The sequence below is a fragment of the Falco biarmicus genome, chromosome 4 (assembly GCF_023638135.1).
Source record: "Falco biarmicus isolate bFalBia1 chromosome 4, bFalBia1.pri, whole genome shotgun sequence".
In the NCBI taxonomy this organism is placed as follows: Eukaryota; Metazoa; Chordata; class Aves; order Falconiformes; family Falconidae; genus Falco; species Falco biarmicus.
This window is the reverse complement of record NC_079291.1, coordinates 101,312,413-101,332,038: the sequence shown is the minus strand read 5'-3', so window position 1 is coordinate 101,332,038 and position 19,626 is coordinate 101,312,413. Positions and strand designations below refer to the sequence as shown.

General features: G+C 52.4%; 1 long non-coding RNA gene across 1 annotated transcript; it reads left to right on the top strand.

Annotated features, from left to right (window-relative positions):
- The first annotated feature begins 14,010 nt into the window (after positions 1-14,010).
- On the top strand, positions 14,011-19,140 carry LOC130147157 (uncharacterized). The gene is made up of 3 exons (XR_008821143.1): positions 14,011-15,133; positions 16,569-16,708; positions 18,637-19,140. It is a non-coding gene; the product is annotated as an uncharacterized LOC130147157 (long non-coding RNA).
- The last annotated feature ends 486 nt before the right edge of the window (positions 19,141-19,626 follow it).

The window sequence follows — 19,626 nt, the reverse complement described above, 5'->3', positions numbered from 1 at the left end:
CTGTGTGCTGTGAGATACTTTCAGTCCCGTGAGGTTGCACATTGCTGTTTTCTGCCTACTATCCATGCCAACAAAAACTCCAAACAAGTGTGAGGAATAGAAATATTTCAAGTCACAGTTTATTAATCACAGAACTTGTTCGTTTTGGTCTTGAGCTGAATGACTTTGGCTTATTTGAAAGTATTTGGAAGAGTGCAAAGTCCTGGCTGAAAGGAACTGGTATGGGTGAATCATACTGAAAAAAACCTCTGCTGAACACAGAGCCCGAGTTATCTTTCTTTGCCCCAACTCTTGTATGTGGTTCCTGCATTGTCTGCCATAAGCCACCATCCCTTTCAGCCTTGTTCTGTGTTTTGAGCCCTCTCCTTGCAGAGCCGAGGGACAGTGGGAGCTGTGTGCCTCTGGCATTTTGTCCTTGCAGAGGTAGGTGCAGCAAATTTGCAGATTTTACAAAGACCTGTTAGCAAACCAGGGGAGCAGGTCTGGTTTGGTAACTTGATTCCCTGTCTCTGGCTAAAGCTTCTTCTGGCAGCATTTGCTGCTTGTGTCCTCTCTGACTGTACCTGACAGTTTCTGAAGAATGTGAACATGGATTTTTGGAGGTTATGTCAGAGTTTAATGTAATGTTTATGAAAATGGATGAGGAGGGCTGAGAATTGTTTTCTGTGTTATATTCTGCTTCACCTCTTTTTTTCTTTAGGTGGCAACTTAGTGCTTTACATCTTCATTAAAGCAACAAAATGCCTTTCCTTCTTGTGGAGGGCTGATGCCAGAACCCTCTTCCTCTTCAGAAGTGATGTTTGCTTACCAATGGCTCATCTCTGTTAGTCTCAGATCTTCCAAAAATTCCAGCTTTTTATCACCCTGCAGGTCAGACTTGCTGTCCCCCAGGGAGGAAAGGCAAGTTTTCCAAACCAAAGTAGGACACCTGGTGCCCTCAGATCTGTTTGTACCGGTGCTGGGTTGGCTTTTGCTGCTGCTGCCATACCAGCCTTTGGATCTGCTGGGGATAGCCAGGTTCCACAGAGCCACGAAACTTCTGACCTCTGAATGCAGAAATTTGGAGCACCAAGGTCTGTCTTTTAGGTTTAAAATCTAAACACTAGATTTTAAATTGTTGTTGGTCTGAAGAGAAAAGTACCTACTTTATCTCTTCCTCATTTTCCTCTTGCCCCTATCCAGTGTTGCCTTGGCATGAGTAATTTGCATGTCATTACTTCAGCTGCCCTAAATTGGGGGGGACTATGGTGCCAGGGCTGATTACTTGGCGGCACTGGACAATTTTCTCTGTTAGGCGACTGTAATACATTTCCATGTTCTTTTATAATGAGCTTTATTTACCAAATTGGCAATTCCTCTGTTGAGAAATAACTGATTACAGCATTCAGGGAGTTGCTGTCATCTCAAGATATGCAGGTGTCTGTGGAACATAAACAGATGTGATCATTCAGACAGTGAACTCAATTGATAGAGAGTAGGGGGAAAAAAATCAGCCATAAAATCATAAATGTAACATCTCCAGCTAATGTTGGCCAGGTGCTTTGCGGCTGTTTTGCAGCCGGACAAGGACAAAGTGGCACTCTAATGCCATCCAGTACCTCCAGATAAGGGACTGCTTGATTATTAGCTGAAAATACACCCCTGGCATGTCATTGCACTTCGGTACTGGCTTGCCTAACTCCCAGTCTCTGGTAGTCTCTGAAGACAGATGTTAGGTCATTGTGTAGCCTTCAAGTGGGAAATGCCTCTGTCCTGTCACGTTGGGCTTGATTTTAGCTTACTCTGAGATGAATGTCTATCAACTTCTTGATGATCTCGTCCATGGGGATTGTGGTCCCACCTGGCTTTTGGGCAGTCCCTTTCCTTTGGTGTTTCCTGGTACGTGGGAGCAGTTTCGTTGCCGCTGTTGCCCTAATCATCAGCTCAGATATCTGAGCCTGGGGACAAATACAATGAGCAGAGATGTCAGTAGGAAATTGCTGAAGAGGAAGTTCAGTTTGTGGAGTCTCAGTGGCTATCTGGTTATAAAATGTACAGGTAACAGCTTCTCAAGTGTTTTCTCTTCCCCTCCCCCCCATCTTTCCTGCTCCTATACTACTGAGGCCCTTGCAAAGAAGGAAGAAGGCCTGCATCTTCTCTTAGACTCCCTCTCCTTATGTTTCTCCTTGACTGCTTGTTGGGTATTCGGAGCATGATTTTTTTTCTTTTTTTTTTATGCAAGATTGTGACAGCAGGTGTCAGTTACGCTCCAAAGTGGAACATAAGAGATCGTTATTCTTGGAGCCTGGTGTCCAGTGTTGAATACATGTCCTTATCGCACAGCTACTGTCACAGTTGGCATTAATGTGCAACTAGGACAGTAGGATAAACAAGGTCTGAATCTATTGTAGAAGCCGAATTGGAGGCAGTTTCCTCCAAAGGCAAGGTTGAGGTAGGGTAGGGGCAGCCAGCCATGCTGCTGTCTGTGCTGCATAAAAAGGAGCTCTTTTGCATCCAGGAGTAGCTGGGACCTGTTTCACCTACTTAAACCAAACCTGCCCAGTGCCAGATGCAGTTCAAGTGCAGTGCTCCATTCAGCTGAACAGTTGCATGTCCGTTTTGCCTGCCCAGTTATTGCAGTTCTGTGTGCAAATTGGGTAATTGTGTGTACAAATGCATCTGGTAATTCAGATGCAATGTGCACAGTTGTGGTAATTTCATGTGGAAATACAGGCTTACAGAGTGCCTGCTTTATGAGTACGAGTTGTTTTAAAACTGGCCAGATGAATGGAAGGAACAACCTTTTTATTCATGCATAATTTCTTAGTGTTGCAGGAAGGAAAACGAACATAACCAACCAAGTTAGAGAAGATACAGATAGAACTGATAGAAATTTTCCAATAGGCTTCAATAGCTTTTTAAATGAAACAGTCAACAAGCCTTTTGAGATTCCAGTGTGCAAGAACATCTCAAGCTCTCTAAGCACCAAATTTGTGATCTTGCATAAAAACACAAGCCATTGCCTCCTGTTGTTAATATTTCACACTTGGCTTTGCAAGATGTTTTATCTAATATCCTCTCTGCATTCAGGCTTTTACCAACTCTGCCTTGTCCAGAACGGGAGAGGCTGGAAGAGGAAGGCAATTGCCAAGCGTGTCTGTAATCTATGTAGGAGGGTTTTGTGTAGCTGTAGGGGGAGAGGAGTAAGTCTCATTTCCTATTTTATAGTCTGCTGAATCCTGTGATCTCATGCTGTGTGCTCCTTTTCCAAGCAGAATTTTTCAATTTGTCTTTCAAGTTGTTGTTATTATTTATTTCCAAACTGGTTAAAAGTGTGTGTGTTTAGCTTGTCGATAAACTGTTTATGTCTGATTCCCTAAAACGCTTCATTGCCAGTCCTGTATGTGTCTCGGGCCCACGTCCTTCTCTTCGCCTGGTGACTTAGTCTTTTGGGGTTAGAAGCAGTATAGGCATGAGGACTCTCCACTTGTTCCCACTCCCTCTAAGAGCTGCTGTAACCAGGTGCACCTGGATAAAATACAGCCTACAACTGCAACAGCAGGTTTTGCCGCCACCCCAGGGAGCTGTTGCACCCAGCACTGTAGTTATCAGACTTTTTTCAGAACACCCTGGGAGCCTGAAAGGGCTGCTCACAGTCCTGCGGGGCTGTAGCCGCACACCTGCTCCCTTTCACGTTTTTGTGTCTCTTTTATCCTTGGAGAAGGATGGATGTGATATTCCTGAACTGACTTGCCTGCCCTCCTTATGTGTCAGCCTTATAGCTCTGCTCTTGGTATGTGTCTTGGTTTCTCATCGTTTCCCCGGTTCTCCTGGGCTGATGCCTTGGGAGAGTGAAGGCTGACACAGACTGAAGCGATTAGCCTGGGCCAGTAGTCGTCACGCTGAGGTTGTTCGGGGCAAGTAGTGACGCCTCTCCATCTCCTGCTCTGCTGTGTAATTATGCTGGCAGAGTGGTAGTTGCACAGCCTGGGGCAAAGCCAGAGGGAGCAAATGGAGCAGCCATTGCTAGCAGGAGGGCTCAGTGTCAAAAGTGTATCTTGAATTTAATAACACATGTGCACTTTTCAGACTTTTTAAAGAGGTTAGCACATGGCAGAGAACTTCCCTTTGTTGTCTTCCTAGGGAGAGCAGCAAACAAACGCTTGTTTCCAAGTTGAAGATGAAATCAGCTGCTCCCTCGGGGGTAGTAGCAAACTGCTCCTGAAGCAGGTTTCCAGTTGGGAATGACCTAAAGTAGTCGCTCTTCCTGCTTGCACTCAGTGGAGCAGCTTGTGCTTGGTCCAGCCTTGTTGTGTGTGCGATGCACTATGAGATGTCAGTAGCGCCTCTGCCTGGTTCCTGCTGCCCAGCATTGTGTTCTGTGGGAGCGGTTGCATGGAAGACTTCTAGGCAGTATAGAAAGTTCTAGGCAGTATAGAAAGAGGGACGGTAGGGACGTGGAGTCTCACTTTGATTTGTACTTTGCGTCTTCCTTTGTTTTCAGATAGTTTTTTTTAGAAAGAAACATCATTTCTGATATCTTTGGAGCATGTTTGCTAATTAGCCTGAGCCCAAACAAAGCCCTTTGGCTCATGTGGCTGTTTTTGAAGAGTTAGGATCTGCTCACCTTCCTATGGATCCCTTAAAGCTTTAATTTCAAAATCCTTTCTGAATACTGAGTTAATACTGGGTTGGCAGTGGGGTAAGTTGTCTTCATTCCCAGCTACTACCAACCACGGCAAACTGGTGCATGCAGTTCGTATTTTCTTTATCATAGAAGATAATTCTACTTCCTTCTCTACAGAATTTTAAAAGAGTAATGTTACCATCACCGTTTAAGATCAGGAAAGATTATTTGGTCACCCAGACTGCAAAGTAGGAAATAACTTGAGGGCAAGGAGCAGTTATAGGAAGGCTCGTTCAGCCTTGCCATGGTCAGTAGCTCTCTGAGCATCATGCTGGAAACTCAGGGTCCTCCTGGGTTCTCTGCATTTACCAGTTTTTTCTGTAATACAAGGGGGCTTGTTTTACTCGAGTTGCACCTGCTCTGAGTCAGCTGCTGTCTTCCGAGAGCTGAGTGCTGGGAGTCTCTTAGCCTGTTGCTCTCACGGGGATGGATGCAGTGCCTGGCTGCTGTATGGCAGTGGGAGGTGGACCTGGTGAGTACATTTGAACTGCTTTTCCCCGATCCAGTGAGATCCTCCTGCAGCTATTGCTAACTGTGTGTGCTTGTCCTTGGTCAGTACTCGCCTGGGTTGTGGGGTGATAAGGCTGAAAGTGCTCCGTGCCCACGTATGCACACCCTGGCCGTGCTGCCGTGTGTGCCACCGTGCCTGAGTGGCTCTGCTTGTGTCTCTGGGTGGGCATCTGTAGAGGAATGAAGGCAGTGTGTTGATTAGCATTGATAATCTGCAGCTGTGGCCGTGCCTCGAAGGCGGTGGGTTGATTGACATGGATGATGTGCAGCTGTAGCTCGTTCCACTAAGTAGTTAAATAGCCCTGAGGAGTGTGGGAGAGAGGGTTGGGTGGAGGGGGAGTAGTGTGGTCTGACCTCTGGAGGAAGGAGTTACAGCACAGACAGTAGAATCTGATCGATGGTAAAAGCCTTGCTGCAGCCTACTGGTTTGTGCTGCAACAGTTGGTGCCCTGTGTGAGGCCAACTGAGTTGGACTCTGACTACAACAACTGGCGCCCAGTGTAGCCGAGACAAGTGGGAGAACCTGCGACCCATAACAGACATCGTGAGACGTGAGCCGTTGACAACTAATCGATATGGGTGTATCACAATATTTGGTGTCCGTCTTAACTCAAATTGCAACTGGCATCTCCTCCTTGAGCGTGGGGCAGAGCTACTTGAATCTTCCAGCGTCACTGGTCGCTGAACAGGCAGACTGAAGGCTGCTGTTCCCAAGATCCATCCCAGATGCAAGAAGGCTCATTTTGACCTAGTTGCATCCTTAACCTGGATACGTCGGCTGAAGCGTGCAAATGGGTAACTGAAACCTTACAGGCAAGGAGAATATCACCAGCTTTCAGCCTCTGACCGCTTGGCTGTCCAAGGGGTTGCTTTCTTGCACGGGCGGGACAGGAGGTTCTCTCTAGTGGAGTTGGAATGGGTCTATCTGGCAATTTTTTTTTCATTATGGTTTTAGATCAGTTTTGTATTATTTAGTCCTTGAACTGCCTGAGCTAATTTCTCTAATGGGCACCAGCTGAGGGACCTGAGGGACACTCACTCAGAAGGAAGGAGAAGGGTGTTATTTTTTCCTTCCTACGACCTCTTGAACATCCCTCTGTATCCATTTTCTCAGTGACTGGAGTCCATCATCATAGTGAGTTTGATTTTTATTTTCTATGAATGGGGAGTGCCACTGTAAGTCAGGATTAGCTAAACATAACATTAAAAATAAAGCACGGCTATTAATTTAATGGGTTCCTCGTTACAACCGTCATAAAACAAGTAAACAGGAACTCTGCCAGTGCTGCTGTGCATTCCCCCTCCGAGCGGCTGAACCAAGGGAGAGATTTGAATTTTTGCCATTTGATAAAGCTGTGTGTGAGCATGGCTTTTAATTCTTTACTTCTTCTTCAGTAGCCTTTCAACTGCTGAAGGAAGTCTGGCTGGTGACTGTAATGAAGCTTCGTGGCTCTTAATGAGATGGAGGGGAAATGCCAGTTCAGGATTTAGCTTAAATCATATCAGCCAAAATAAAAACTTACAAAAGGCAGAGAAATTGCTCTTTATGGGCTGCTTCGGTGAAACAGCCTTCATAGTCCCTTTAATCTTTATTTACTTGGGGTTTTTTTGCAAGCCTTTGTGTTGGGGCTTTCTCCCCTCTACTCCTTACCTTCCAGCGTGCTGTTGCCAACTAACGATAACGTCCTTGGACTGCAATTTGTTGGATTAAATGAATCGGCGCTGTGCATCTGTGATGGCCACGTAGGCTGAGCCTGGCCTCCCCGTGCTCTGCAGGTGTCCAGAGCCACCTTTTGCCCTGAGGTTTGTGCCTGCTCCCAGGCACGGCTCTGGGACTGCATCTTGGGGCTCTGTGGTGGGAAGACAGGGTTGTCCAAACAGGGTATAAGCTGAGACCAGCAGACTCATCTGTGTGCTAGGCTTGTTCCAAACTTAAATCAGGTGCTTGTGCAGTGCTGCAGGATCTTTTAACTTAAAGAGGTTACAAAAAGAGAAAATGCTCATCCAGTTATCTCAAGACCACATTCTAATTATTTTATATAGTGCCTTCTGGTACCCTGAAGTATATATTCCCAGCCTGGAGGGCGGTTTAGAAAATGGAAGAGCCATTGTAATATATTTAATATGCTTCATGGCTGCTTTCCCGAACATCCTAATGAAAGCCAGCTGTGAAACCTTAGTGCCAGCTGTCGGTTCCACCCAGCCACTGGTTGGCCTGACCTCCCCAGCGCCAGGAAAAATGAACCGTGCTATCTGAAGGAAAGGGTCGCAATTTAGTCTGTGGCCAAACAGATAAAGAAGAGAAATCATGCTTCAGGGTTTAAGCTGATTATCTTCTTGGAAGCACCCTCAGAGAGCAAGCTCTGGTTCTTCAGCTCTTCAAAGAACAAAGCAGATGTCCTCTTCGGAGGCTGTAGGTGTCCTGCATCGCTTGTTGCTAATACCAAACTCGGGTAGTTTTATTTGAGGATCTTTTCAGCCGATGGATTGGGTTAGATCTATGTAGGTTATAGGAATCCAGTGTCAAGGTGACAGTATATGCGTGTGGCATCAGGAGAAAGGGCTACGTTTGCTGCTTCTTTGTGACTGATGGGCAGATGTTTCAAAGTGTGGTTCTTCTGCTGGGTAAAAATCTCCATTCAACAGTGCAAGGAACTGCACGGAAAAATGAGACCCATGTGTTCGCCACAATTCTAAGGCAATCTATATCATCCTGACCATGAACTTGGTCAGTACCAACCACTGCTTACCTCGTGGGATTGCTTGAGGGGGGGTCCAAACTCAGACAGCTCTCTGGGAAAACAAAGCACACCCGTTAACAGGGAGGTTTTAGTAAGTTGTACTCGAGAGAATTGTGTTCCAGATCGCTTTCCAGTCACCCCTGGGACTGGAAGTTGATGCTCTAACACTGCTACAGACCTTGCAGCACTTCTGAGCAAGTAGTTGACAACATAATCACAGCTGTTCTCAGGAGAGCAGAATTCTGCCATTCTCAGCTTGGGAGAAAGCTAGATTTTAACGAGGAGTACAAGGTAAAAGGTTCTGAAACTCGGAAGCATGTAGCATCCATTGAAAATACAGATGGTGGAGCAAAAAGTATGAGACATGGCTCAGCCTTGCTGCTGCTCACAGTACCCACGGGGTCCCTCTGTGAGCGAGGCTCCCCGGGCAGAGCTCTTGGCTCCCCTTGCTTCGTCTGGCCCAAAGTGGTTATTTCCATCCCGCCTTAGATTTTAGGTTAAGTAATTTATAAACCGGTCTGTAATATTTCCTCTTGTTGTTCCACATATCTTCCCCAAAACCCTTTGCAGGTTTTCAAGTTACATCAAAGCTCTACCTGAAGAGGAGCACCTTTCATTTCACCGATTCTGTACATCCAAAAATGCTGTGCCTGGCCCGGGGCTGTCTCGCCCATACGGAACCGTGGGGGCTGAGTGCTCGGTTTGCGGGAGCCAAGGGGAAAGGAAGCTCATGGAAAAGGAGTGGTTGAAAATGTACCTTTGACTGTTAACTTGGGGAAAACTAACAGCCTTGGTTCTGGTTTCCTAAGGGTCCTCCAAGTCCTGAATGTTTGGGTTAGTGAGTAATGGCAGGTGAGTCTCAAAGCTGTGCAATAAATTCATGGACTTTTCCATGCTCGTGGCTCTGTGTGCAGCGAATTAAGTAGTGTGGTGGTGCCAGTAGTCTAAACTTCTTAGCTGCAAAGTCACCGGTGCTTTTGTAGCCCCTTACAATGGAGATATTCCTTACCCCAGGAGTGAGGCATGGACTTGTGGAGAAGGCTCAGGTAGGTTCTGCCCTCCCTAAAGCTTTCTGCAGGGCACTGACTACGAGGACATCTGGGCAAACTGAAAAGCAAACCGATCCTGTTGTCTCTGCCTCGTTTTTCCTCCTGACAAGTAATTGAGGGGTTGCACTTTATTAATGCCCGTAACTTTCTAGTTTGAGCTGTTAGTATACAGTTTGATATTTATATTTATTTATTTGTAACAAGCAGACTTTGTACTGTCTGGATTAATCCTCAAGCTAATCTGATGCTGAGCTATTATTGTGACAATTGAGTATACAATTTGACATTCATGCTGTACCTTGTGTAGCTAATTTATGTAACTCAATTTATAAATTACATAAATTGGTTACATAATTTACCACATACCTTGTACACTTCACAGTAATATTCCCAGCTTGCAATTTAAACAATCCTTATACTGAGAATAATTTACACTGAAGACTCTTGAATAATTTTGCAATCTATTCCTGGACAGATAAGGAGCTGTGTTTGTTAAACGCTTGCTGGTGTTGGTTTTAACTTATTAATCACCCTGTCCCGGTTCCTGGGTAATCCGTAGCCTGGGTGTACGTCCTCCTGGGCGATGCCATGCTGGCAGGGCCAGACCTGTGCGGAGGTCTGGGTCTTTGGCTTGTGCCTTTCAGAAGCCTCCTGACTGGGAATGATGAATCTCTCCCTCTGTCATCCAGTGGAAGCCGGGCTTCAGCGCAGCTGATCCTGCCAGGAAAGCCATCTCTGCTGCCTGTGGCCTCGTCCAGGAGTGCGTACCCCGGCTTCTCCATCGCCCACCCGAGCACACATGTGATGGGTGGTGGCATGATCACGGTGAGGGAGGGTTAGGGGGAGAGGAGGGAGCTTTGCACCTGGGAGAGCTTGTGGTACAGGGGTAGAGGACATCTCCGTGGATGGTGACCCAAGGAATTTGTGTGATGGGCCCTTGGGAAATGTCTGCTTCACCTGTCTGGGGGTTAGAGGGAAGCAGGTCCTGCTCCTAACCTCGTGGCACCGAGGTGCTGCAAGGATGTAGTGAAAGGCACAGTGAAACCCGCCGCGCTGCCTGTTTGCAGCCACCCCGTGCAGGCAGCGCCTCGGCCCCGAAGCTCCGCGCCTTCCCCCGGGGAGCTGCTCCCTGCGAGCAGCCCCAGCACCGAGGCCCGGAGGAGGAGGGTACCGCTGCTCATCGCCTCTTGTTTGAGGGGCCTGTGGGGCATTGACTGGCCCGTGTCCATCGCCTCTGGTCACTGGTGGCATGTGAGTTGCCATAAATGTTTATTGTGGGGCTTGCAGGTGTAAGCCTTGCTGTCCAGCAGTGCCTGTAGCCCGGAGGGAGCACCGTGCTGCTTCTTACAGCTGGGCACGACGTTGGCCTGCTGCGAAGGCTGCCAGAGCTCCCGCTCTCCAGGTCTGGCTTTGTCCCCTTCCCCTGCTATGGATTCCATGCTGTGGCTCCTGCACAGGTGGCAGTGAAGCAGAGGGGTGCCAGGGCAAGGAGCATGAGGCAGCAAGGACTCAGCAGGGAGGCACTTGTGTTAGCATAGGCATCGCCTTTCCTCTCCTTGTCCTGTCACTTTTCATCCCGCTATCGCTGCCTGGCTCCCCCGCTTTCCCCGGGAGGGAACAGTAGTGACAAAGACCATTAATTCAGCATCCAGCTGCTCCAAAACCCCATCCTACCCCCAAGCTGTCGCCTCGTGACTGAAGCCTCTGAGCGCTGCAGATCCCAAACCTGCAAACGACATTTGGGAGCGTGGGGATGGAGGTCATCTCGCAGCCTTGCCAGCCACTGTGGCCACCAGCCACCTCCTTGCTGATGCCCAGCACTCTCCCTTTCTTCATGGCGCTGCTGGGAGGGATGTTCCCTCCTCTCTCCCTTTGAGCCTCCTGGCATCTGAGGGACTCTTCCCAGCTCTGCCTTTGGTCCTCCCAACCTACCTACCCATTAGGACCGACAAATGAGCTATTATACACGCACAGTCCCAGCACGTGAGCGAGTCAGACCCACGCACCCTGAACCCGCGTGGGCAGACCCTGACCTGGCCAGCTTTCATAATTATCTCCTGCAAGGCAAAACAATTAGGAGTCTTTGCTCTCCTCTCCCTCCCTTCCCCCTTCCTCTTCATTGTTCTTGGCAAAAAAAGGTTAATTAAACTCAGAAAATATCCCTTTTCTCCCCCCTCCTAAGCATGAGACTGTTAATTTTCTCTTTATATTTGTATTTAATTAATTCCTGCAAAGGCTCAGACTATATTTTTTGGGTATAATTTCTTCCTTTGTCTCTCTCTCTCATTGTTAATCCTTGCATATTCAGTTTTTCCCCTCCCTTTTCCCCTAGATTTGAAATTCTATTACCATTTCAGAAGGCTGGCGTTTGAAGGGAAAATTGAATACCCGTCCAGCCTTGATAAGAAGGGACATTTGGTACTAACGGTAATTTGTGAAGCAGATTTTCCCCCCACCCCATGGTCAATCCCCCCCCCCCCCCCTTGCTCTTCATGCTCATGGAGGAGGATGTGCGTGTGCCACAGGGATGTGGGGGAGGATGCCACGGCCCTGCCTGCAGCTTTTGCAGCCCCTCCATCCCTGGATTGCTGCGTCAGGGCCACGACGCCTCGGCAGCCGTGCGCGGGGTTGGGGTGACATGGTGACAGGCTGTGCTTGACACCTCCCATGTGCCTTCACACCGCCCGGCAGTAGACCCTGCACCCTCGCTTTGCTCTTTTTGCGCAGAGGCGATGCCCGGCTGTGTCGGCCCCGTGTTTTAGGGGGGGCCCGGCTGTGCTCCCGGGGGTCCCCCCTCCTCCCCGCAGCCCCACCAGCAGCTGCCCTGGTGCAGAATCTGTCCGGCTGGGTCACGCACCTGCAGCGGGGTGTCTGGGGTTGGGGCGTAGGGTCCTGCAGCTCCTCCGCTCAGGGCACGCCCGCCCTGTCCCCCTGCCCGCCCTGTCCCCCTGCCCGCCCTGTCCCCCTGCCCGCCCTGTCCCCCTGCCCGCCCTGTCCCCCTGCCCCGGTGCAGGTGCGGGGCTGCTGGGGTCCCGGCACCTGCTCCCGGTGGAAGAACAGCTCTGGGGGGTTGTGCCGGGTTCCCCCCCGCCCTGCCCCGCCCCGGGCTGGCTGTCACCTCCCTGTCCCTTCACCGGCGCGAGGCCCCTCCCCCCCCCCCCCCATCGTGCTGCCGAGGGGTGCGGGGCACCCACCCCTGCACGCGGGGCCGGGATCCCTCCTGGCAGGCGGCACAAGGTGGCACTGTCCCTCCGCGCTGCCACCGCCGCTGCTCCGAGGCCGCCGCTCGGCTCGGGGCCGGGGGGGGCGGGGGGAGCCGGGCAGAGCCCCGGGCCCCGCTCCCGGCGCAGCTTCGCGCTCGCCCCCCGCCGCGGCGCATCCCCTGAGCGGCCCCGACACCCCGGGTGCTGCCCCCCCGTGCGGGAGGGGTAAAGCCCGGCTGTGCCCAGTGCGGGACCGGGGCTGAGGACTGTCCGACTCGTGTCACCTGTGACCCGCAGGGGACGCGAATCCCGCTTGGCTCCGGGCTCCTGCGGCACCGGGCCGAGGGGCAGGGGCTGGCCGGCGCTGCTGGCTGGGGGTACCTGGGCTCCGAGCGACCACCCCCTGCCCGGGGACAGGCTGGGGGCTGCACCCTCTCCGGCGGGACAGGGCCATGGCCGTGGCATCGCTGCCCGGTGCCACCACCCACCCGGCCACCGGCGTCTCTGCCACCCCGGACAGCCCCGCAGCAGCGCTGGGTGTTACAGTCCCGCTCCAGCACCCACCCGGGCTGGGTGGAGGGTCCTGAGCCCCGGCAGGGTGGGAGCACCCTGCGCCCGTGGGTGCCAGGGATGAAAGAGGAGCCCCAGGGATGACCCCTTGCCCTGGCACAGCCGTGGCCCTGAAGCGGAACTGGTGGGACATGATGGGGAGCTGATGCAGGATGCGAGGGCCCAGAGAAACTTTTTAGGTCCAAGGATGGCAGCCCAGGGGCGGCGGGCAAGGGGGGACTGCCGGAGCTGCAGAGCCCCCGGGGAGCAGCACGCTCCCACCTCCCTCGCTGCTGTGTAAATCATGACGGCTTGGACTGAGCTGAAGTGAAATATTCCCTGTTTCCTTGCCCAAATCTGTAGTTTCCTTCTGGCTCCGAGGCTCTGGGCCATATTGCACATTTGAATTTAAAAGCAGACTTGTGCTTGGGCTTGTTATTTATTTATTTATTCTAGAATTATTATCTTCTTTAAAATCAAGGTCCTTTTTTTTGCTTCGGGTGCGATGCTTCCTCCTGTAGGAGTGGCTGGTGGACCTGGGTGCAGAGGGCAGGAGGCAGAGGTTGGTCTCCGGTCCTGGGGGGTGTCCTGGTGGGCCTTTGGAGCTGAGGAGAGGGTGGTGGAGGGGAGAGCCTGGGAGCCCGCTGCTGGCTCCTGGCCCTGAAAAGGGAGGTGCAGAGTTAAGGCGATAGCTGGGGGTGCTGATGGGCACCCCGCTTCCCCTCCCTGCTGTAGGATTTGCCATCTGCTGTGTGAGAAACGGCATTTGCTCGCTTCAGGGATGTCATACTGGGGATGACACGTCCCTGTGCAGCACTGCTGGGCTGCCCTGGCTGGGCTGTGCTCTGCCCTCGTCCAGTAAGCCTCATGTCCCCAAGGGCTGGGGTGCAGCAGTGCTGTTCTGGGCTCTGGAGGTGGTCCTGTGGTTTGGCATGTCTTTGGTTTTATCTTCTCCCCTGGAAAGCCACGAAGTCGGTGGCTGGGACTGTGGCAGGGGATGCCCGAGTCTCAGCAGTTGCCCCATTGCGAGGGCTCTCAGGCACCCACTGGGAGCTGAGCGGGGCAGTCGGGGACCAGCCTCACCCTTGCTTTGGGGATGGGAGCAGCGCTGCAGGAGCATCGTTGGAGCGGGATGCTGGTGGGAGAGGTGGGAAGAAAGGATGGGGAGAAGCAGGAGGAAACAAGGGCAATGGTGAAGAGAAGGATGGGGCAGGAGTAGGATAGGGGAAGGGGGCGTTGCACAGAGAAGGGAGCACAGGGGAGGGAGGAATACAATCAGAGGAGTGCGGGAGAGGGCAGCGGTGCTGGAGGAGTGAGCGCGGCTCAGCAGCAGCCCTGTGCTGCACGCGCAGCTGGCCTGTCTCCCCGTTAGGCTGCAAACAAGGATTGATTGCCCGATGTGGGTTCCTGCCGTTCCCTCTGGTACGGTCCCCGGAGGCTCCGCGGGTAACTTATGGCCGCGTCGGTGCAGGTGGCTGCTCGCAGGTTGGCAGCTTCGCCACTGGGCACCTGTGCCTGCACTGAGGCACTAAATAAGCCCAATGGCTTCGCTTCCCATCCCAGCCAGGGTACCCCAGCCAAGCTGCAGGTAAAAGGGCAGCGGGGTGGAATCCTCCCACCCAGAACCCAGCCTCAGTGCCACAAATCACTGGCCCACCCCTGCGGGCACTGGGGTCCCCAGGCCAGGGGAGCAGATGGCTGCAGCCAGCTCATGGCGTTCTTGTCACAGCAGGCAACGGGGTCCCTTAAATACCAATACCGCAATTAAATGGGACTCACCGATCACTGTGAAGTCGCGCTACCTGGCTGCACACGGGGCGAGCAGAGGCAGCCGGTGCCTTGCCCGGCGGAGGCTGGCAGCACTGCTGGCGCTCGCTCCGTGCCCTGGGAGATGCGTGGAGACATATGCTTCCCCAGTCTGCTCGAGCCTTGGTGCATTTCAGCCATTCCCTGCAAATGGCCTCAGAGGGTTTAGTTGTGGAAGGAGGTGCCGGGGACACCGAGGCGACGAGATGTTGGCTGCCCTGCAGCCCCCATTGTGCTGCAATGGAAAAGGCTGGAAGAGGCAGGGAGAAGTTGGGGGTGGGAGGAAAGCCCCAGGGCCACGTGCTGGGTATTTCTGGGGGCACAGGCTCCTATAAAGCTGGATCTCTGCCCTAGGGTGAACCAAGTCACCCTGAACCTAGGCCATCCCAGTCAGAGGTATAAGCCCAGCCTATAAACCTGTGCCTTCAAGGATTTAGTGTCTCTTGAGCCTTGTCCTGACTCAAGACAGCTGGAAGAACAGAAGAGAGCTTGCAACTGTCTCCCCAGGTTTCCCTGACTGTGGTGAGCGCTTCCAGTATCATCTCACCAGTTTGAAAGACCGGAGGATGTGACCTGACCTGGTGCCTGCAGCCAGCATCACACCCCCAGGTGAGATGGCCTTAGGGATGGGCAGGTGGCCGTGGGGCACGGGGGTCCCCCTGGCTGCACGCTGGGCAGGCCAGGGGGTGTGTGCTGGCTGCTGGCCTCGGCCATCGGCATTTCGGGGTCCCCAGAGGAGCACCTTGCTCGCAACTTGCCCAGGGGCTGGCAGCCACTGCTCGGCAGTCCAGCACCTTTGCTGCAGCAGAAAGGCGATACGTTTCTAGCGAGCCACTTCTTGCGAGCAGTAATTGCTTTCCGAGGGGTTTGCTCCTTGTTCCCAAGTGTGCTTCCCCATTTGCTATGCTTCCCCGTTCGCTGCACTGGGAAGCGTGCGCTCTTCCCGGCTCAGCTCCTCGGGTGCTTCTGCCTTCAGGCAAACCCATGTCCGAGCATGTAGGTGAGGTCCACGCGGACAGCAGGGGCCTGAAGGATGGGGGAGAGGCATTGGGGGTCCTGCCAGGGCTGGGGGAGTGGGCAGAGCCTCTGGGGGGGCAGAAGTCTTGGGAGGGGGCAGCAAAGCCCCTGCCCCAGGCCGGGGAGGTGCATACCTGTGTGATGGAGGTTTCTTCTCTAACAGTGTGGGGTTTCATAGCCTGGAGCCCAGCCGGACTGCAGCATGCACAGCGTTGTGCTGGGCTTTATTACAAACCGGTTAATAACTCTCACTGGATGGTTTGTTAAAGGAGTTAATTTACTCTGGGCTGTTCGCTAATTTAGACTACAAGGCTCAGCGGCTGCGTCAGGCTGAGCCTCTCCTGCTTCACCCCCCAGCAAAGCGTGCCCTCTGGCCCCACTCCCTGCACCTGGCGGGGCTGGCGCGGTGAGGAGGGGTCTGGCAAGGATGGGCTGGGGTCCCTGCTGTCATCCCCCTCCTCGTGCACCCCAAGCCCTGGCTGGGACACGCAGCACCCCCTTCCTGACCGCTGGCTCCCCGGGGGTCCCTGCTCCTGCAGTGGGGTGCCAGCAAAGCCCCATGGCTCAGCTCAGGCACCTGCCCACCCTGGGCACCTCCAGGTAGCCGAGCTTCCTTGTGGCACCATGTTGAGAACCATCTTTAAGAATACATATTGACATTAAAGAAGGCCCCTCTGTACCTATTAATTGAAGTAATTAAATTTAATGGGATGGTTATTGCATGTTAAATAAATACTAGCTAATTATGAAAAACATATTTGCCAAGGTTTAACTATAGAAAAGATGCCTCAATTACATGGTTATTAAACCTCAAAAAATATACACTTTTAATAATGAAGTGACATTTAAATAACATACATTAACTGTCTTATTAAATGTTGATTCTTTTCATATTTGAGGACTTTAATTTAGAGCATTTTCCCTGGCACTAACCATATGATGCATCATTAGCTGTCTTTCACTCATAATTTTGTAAACTTTTTTTATAAATAGGCTGAAGTGTTTGCATTTGCTTTTGTTTTTCCAGCTCCCAGCTCTCCCTTCGGGCAGCAGGGATGTGCCAGGGGAGCGTACATGGAGAGCAGGAACTTCCAGAAGGCTTCTTCAAATCACTAACCCCTTCCTAAGGATGCTAAACCCCTTCCTAAATCTGTCACCCTAAAACAGGTGGGCAGCCGAGCTTTTCAGGGTTTCTGGGTTCCTTGTAAAAAGGACCACTCTGCCCCGCTCTTGGTTTTCCAGATCAAATAAGTTTGTGAGAGGCAGCCAGGAGATGGGGAGTAGGGTGTGAGGAGGAGCTCAGGGCTGCAGTGGAAGCACCAGCCTGGTGTGGCAGCGGGAGGCTTATTTCTGCCTCTGCCACCAAACCATGGCAGCAGACCTTGAAGGAGTCAGTATTTCGGGGTGCCTGCGTCCCTGCCAGGTGTGGGGAGCCTGCCCAGGGAGGGGTGCTTGCCTTGCTGCTCGTGGGGGATTCCTCTGCAGCCCTGGCAGGGCACGGAGCAGGGTATGGGCTGTGGGGATGGCGTGGAGCAGCACGACCGAAGGCTTGCAGGCTCCTTCTGCTTTAATGCATTTATTGATTGCGGCATACACGTCAGGATATAATTTAGAAATCACTCTCCTAGAATCAATTAAAGACCTTGCTAGTAATATAGGCACCTCTTCTGGTTAAAGCCTTCACCCTTCCCTCAAATACACACCCCACCGTCCCTGCTCGGCTTTTGGGGAATTCCCATCTCCCTCCCAGCCTAGGCTGGGTCCCTCTTCATCTAGGACTGTGGGTGCCAGGATGACCCACTGCTTTTCTGGGAGTCAGTCCTGCCCCCGCTGCCTCCCAAGCCAGCCATCAGTTATGGGCTGTCGGGAGCCAAGACCTATTGTCTCCCGTACCCGCTCATAATGTTCCCTGTGTCCGCAGTGAGGTGGGTAATCGGTGTTGGGGAGGCGCCGGTGGGCAGCACGATGCACTTAAATTAATTATGAAGAAGTTAAATCCCAGGGGTCTCGTGGGGGAGGGGGGCTGCAGGCTGGGCTGGGAGGCAGTCGGCCGCGCTGCCTGGCTTGGGCAGGGGCAGAGCTGAGGGCCGGAAGGTCTGCCAGCCTTGCCCTGTGGCCGCTCCATCGGTGTGATGAGTTGCCCCAGCGTCAGCCCGCAGCCCTGCGGGGTCGGGCGAAAAGCAGCCGGTGGGGACCACGCTGCGGGCACGGGGATGCGGCACGTCCTCTGGCTTTCACATCAAATGGCTGCTGGTGCCGCGGGACAGCAGCGTGCCAGCTGGGGCCGTGCCGACTCTCGAGGGGTGGATGTGACGGACCTTCAGCTGTTCGCACCCTGTGGCAGCTTTTTGCTGGGACACAGCCAGGGCTGCCTGGGCCATAGGGACGGTGTTTGGGGGGTTGGAGCCAAACGGCTTCTCAAGCCCAGCAGCTCCTCGTTTTCCCTTCCCTCCTTTTGTACCGTTTGGTGTTGGCAGTGAGTGGGGTGCGGCTCCCAGGGTGGCCCCACGTCTCCTAACGCAGCGAGACCCCGAGGTGAGGGCAGCTGGGGTGGCACGAGCCTGGCTGCCTGCACAGCTCCAGCGGGGTTATGGTGCAGGTCCGGCAAAGCGGAGCCTGGGCTTGTTTGGGGGGACAACCTGAGGTCGCGAAATGTGTCTTGCTCCATAGTGGGGCGATAGACTTGTCACCCAAAATTCCTGTGCAGCAAGATATGGGGCGGTCAGAGAGGGCTGCTGTGGTAAGCATCACCCTTTGCATTCTGGTTTTGGTTTTGTTAATACCACGGAATTTATTCACAAAATGGAACTGAAACATCCTTTTACAATGGTAATGTCTCTTCCAAGACATAGAGCTTTGACCATGTCTAAAGAATTTCCTGGTCCTCTTTTTCCCTTTTCTTACTGTTGTGATGAACTTTAATCAAAACAATTGCAGGTTGGGTTTTTTTTTTCTGTAAAACCTTTGTAGTCAATCACCATTTTCTCATGGAAAAAAGGTTGGGGGAGCGTCAGGGCAAGGAAGTCTCCAAGGCCAGGAAGGCTGAGATTTGGGTCTTTTCTTTCTCTTTTCTTTCCTCCTACCCACTGTTACAGGTGCATGGGCTGAAGTCAGAGCTGGAGTGAAACATCCCTGCTCCGTCCGGGTGGTGTTACGCACTTGGTGGTGATGCCAGGACTCTGCGTGAGGGACAGACCCAGCTCAGCAATTCCTGGGGAGCTGCCTTGTGGAAACCAGGCTCTACAACCCTTACTGTCCTACCAGGAGAAGAAACATGTTGACTTACAGAACCACTCCGAGGGCTCGCGGCTGGGAAGCTGAAGCCAAGAGGCTGCAGATGCATTGCAGGCTGCAAACGCCCTGCTACCCTGGGGCAAGGCTTGTGGGAGAGCGGTATTTCACGCGGCTGGACATTTCTTCCTCGCCGAGGTTTGTGATGCTCCTCAAGGGATCTCTGTGCTGCAATATAACATCCCTGTATAGGGAAATCGTCTTAAGTAATGGTTTCTGCAGGTTTTTTTTCCAAGGTATATTTATCATATCTTTTATTGGAATAAAATTAAAGCGAAATTAGAAACTAAAATAACTTTAATTACGAACTTCATGATTCAGTATGTTGTAAATCCTTCAGCATAATATTGTGCCATAAAAATGCTATTTTGTGATAATTATTATTATTATAATTAATGTTCCTTAATTGCTAACGTCGCAGGCATGTGTTATCTCCCAGGTTTGCTTGCAGCGTCTCCGGAGGAGCTCCTCTGCGGGGGGGATGTGGAGGATCTGAGCGGGTGCCTGGGTGGGTGCAGCTGCCGGTGCAGGCTGTGGGTTGGTGTCCCTTGCGTCCGAGCGGTGCCGCCAGCTTATCCCACCCGGCGATTTCCCTCCAGCCAGCGGCGCAGCGCTTCCCAGCGAGGAGAAGGCGGTGAGCAGCAAGTGGGGTAAGCGTTACGGGCTGTGTGCCGCTGACCCAGGCTTTGCTGTGGTCTCACGCGCTTGCGTTCGGCCATGTGCTCCCCCCGGCAGGTGGTTTGATGGCTCTGCCTTCGATCAAGGTAGGAGCACCCCAGGACACCCGTCTGCCT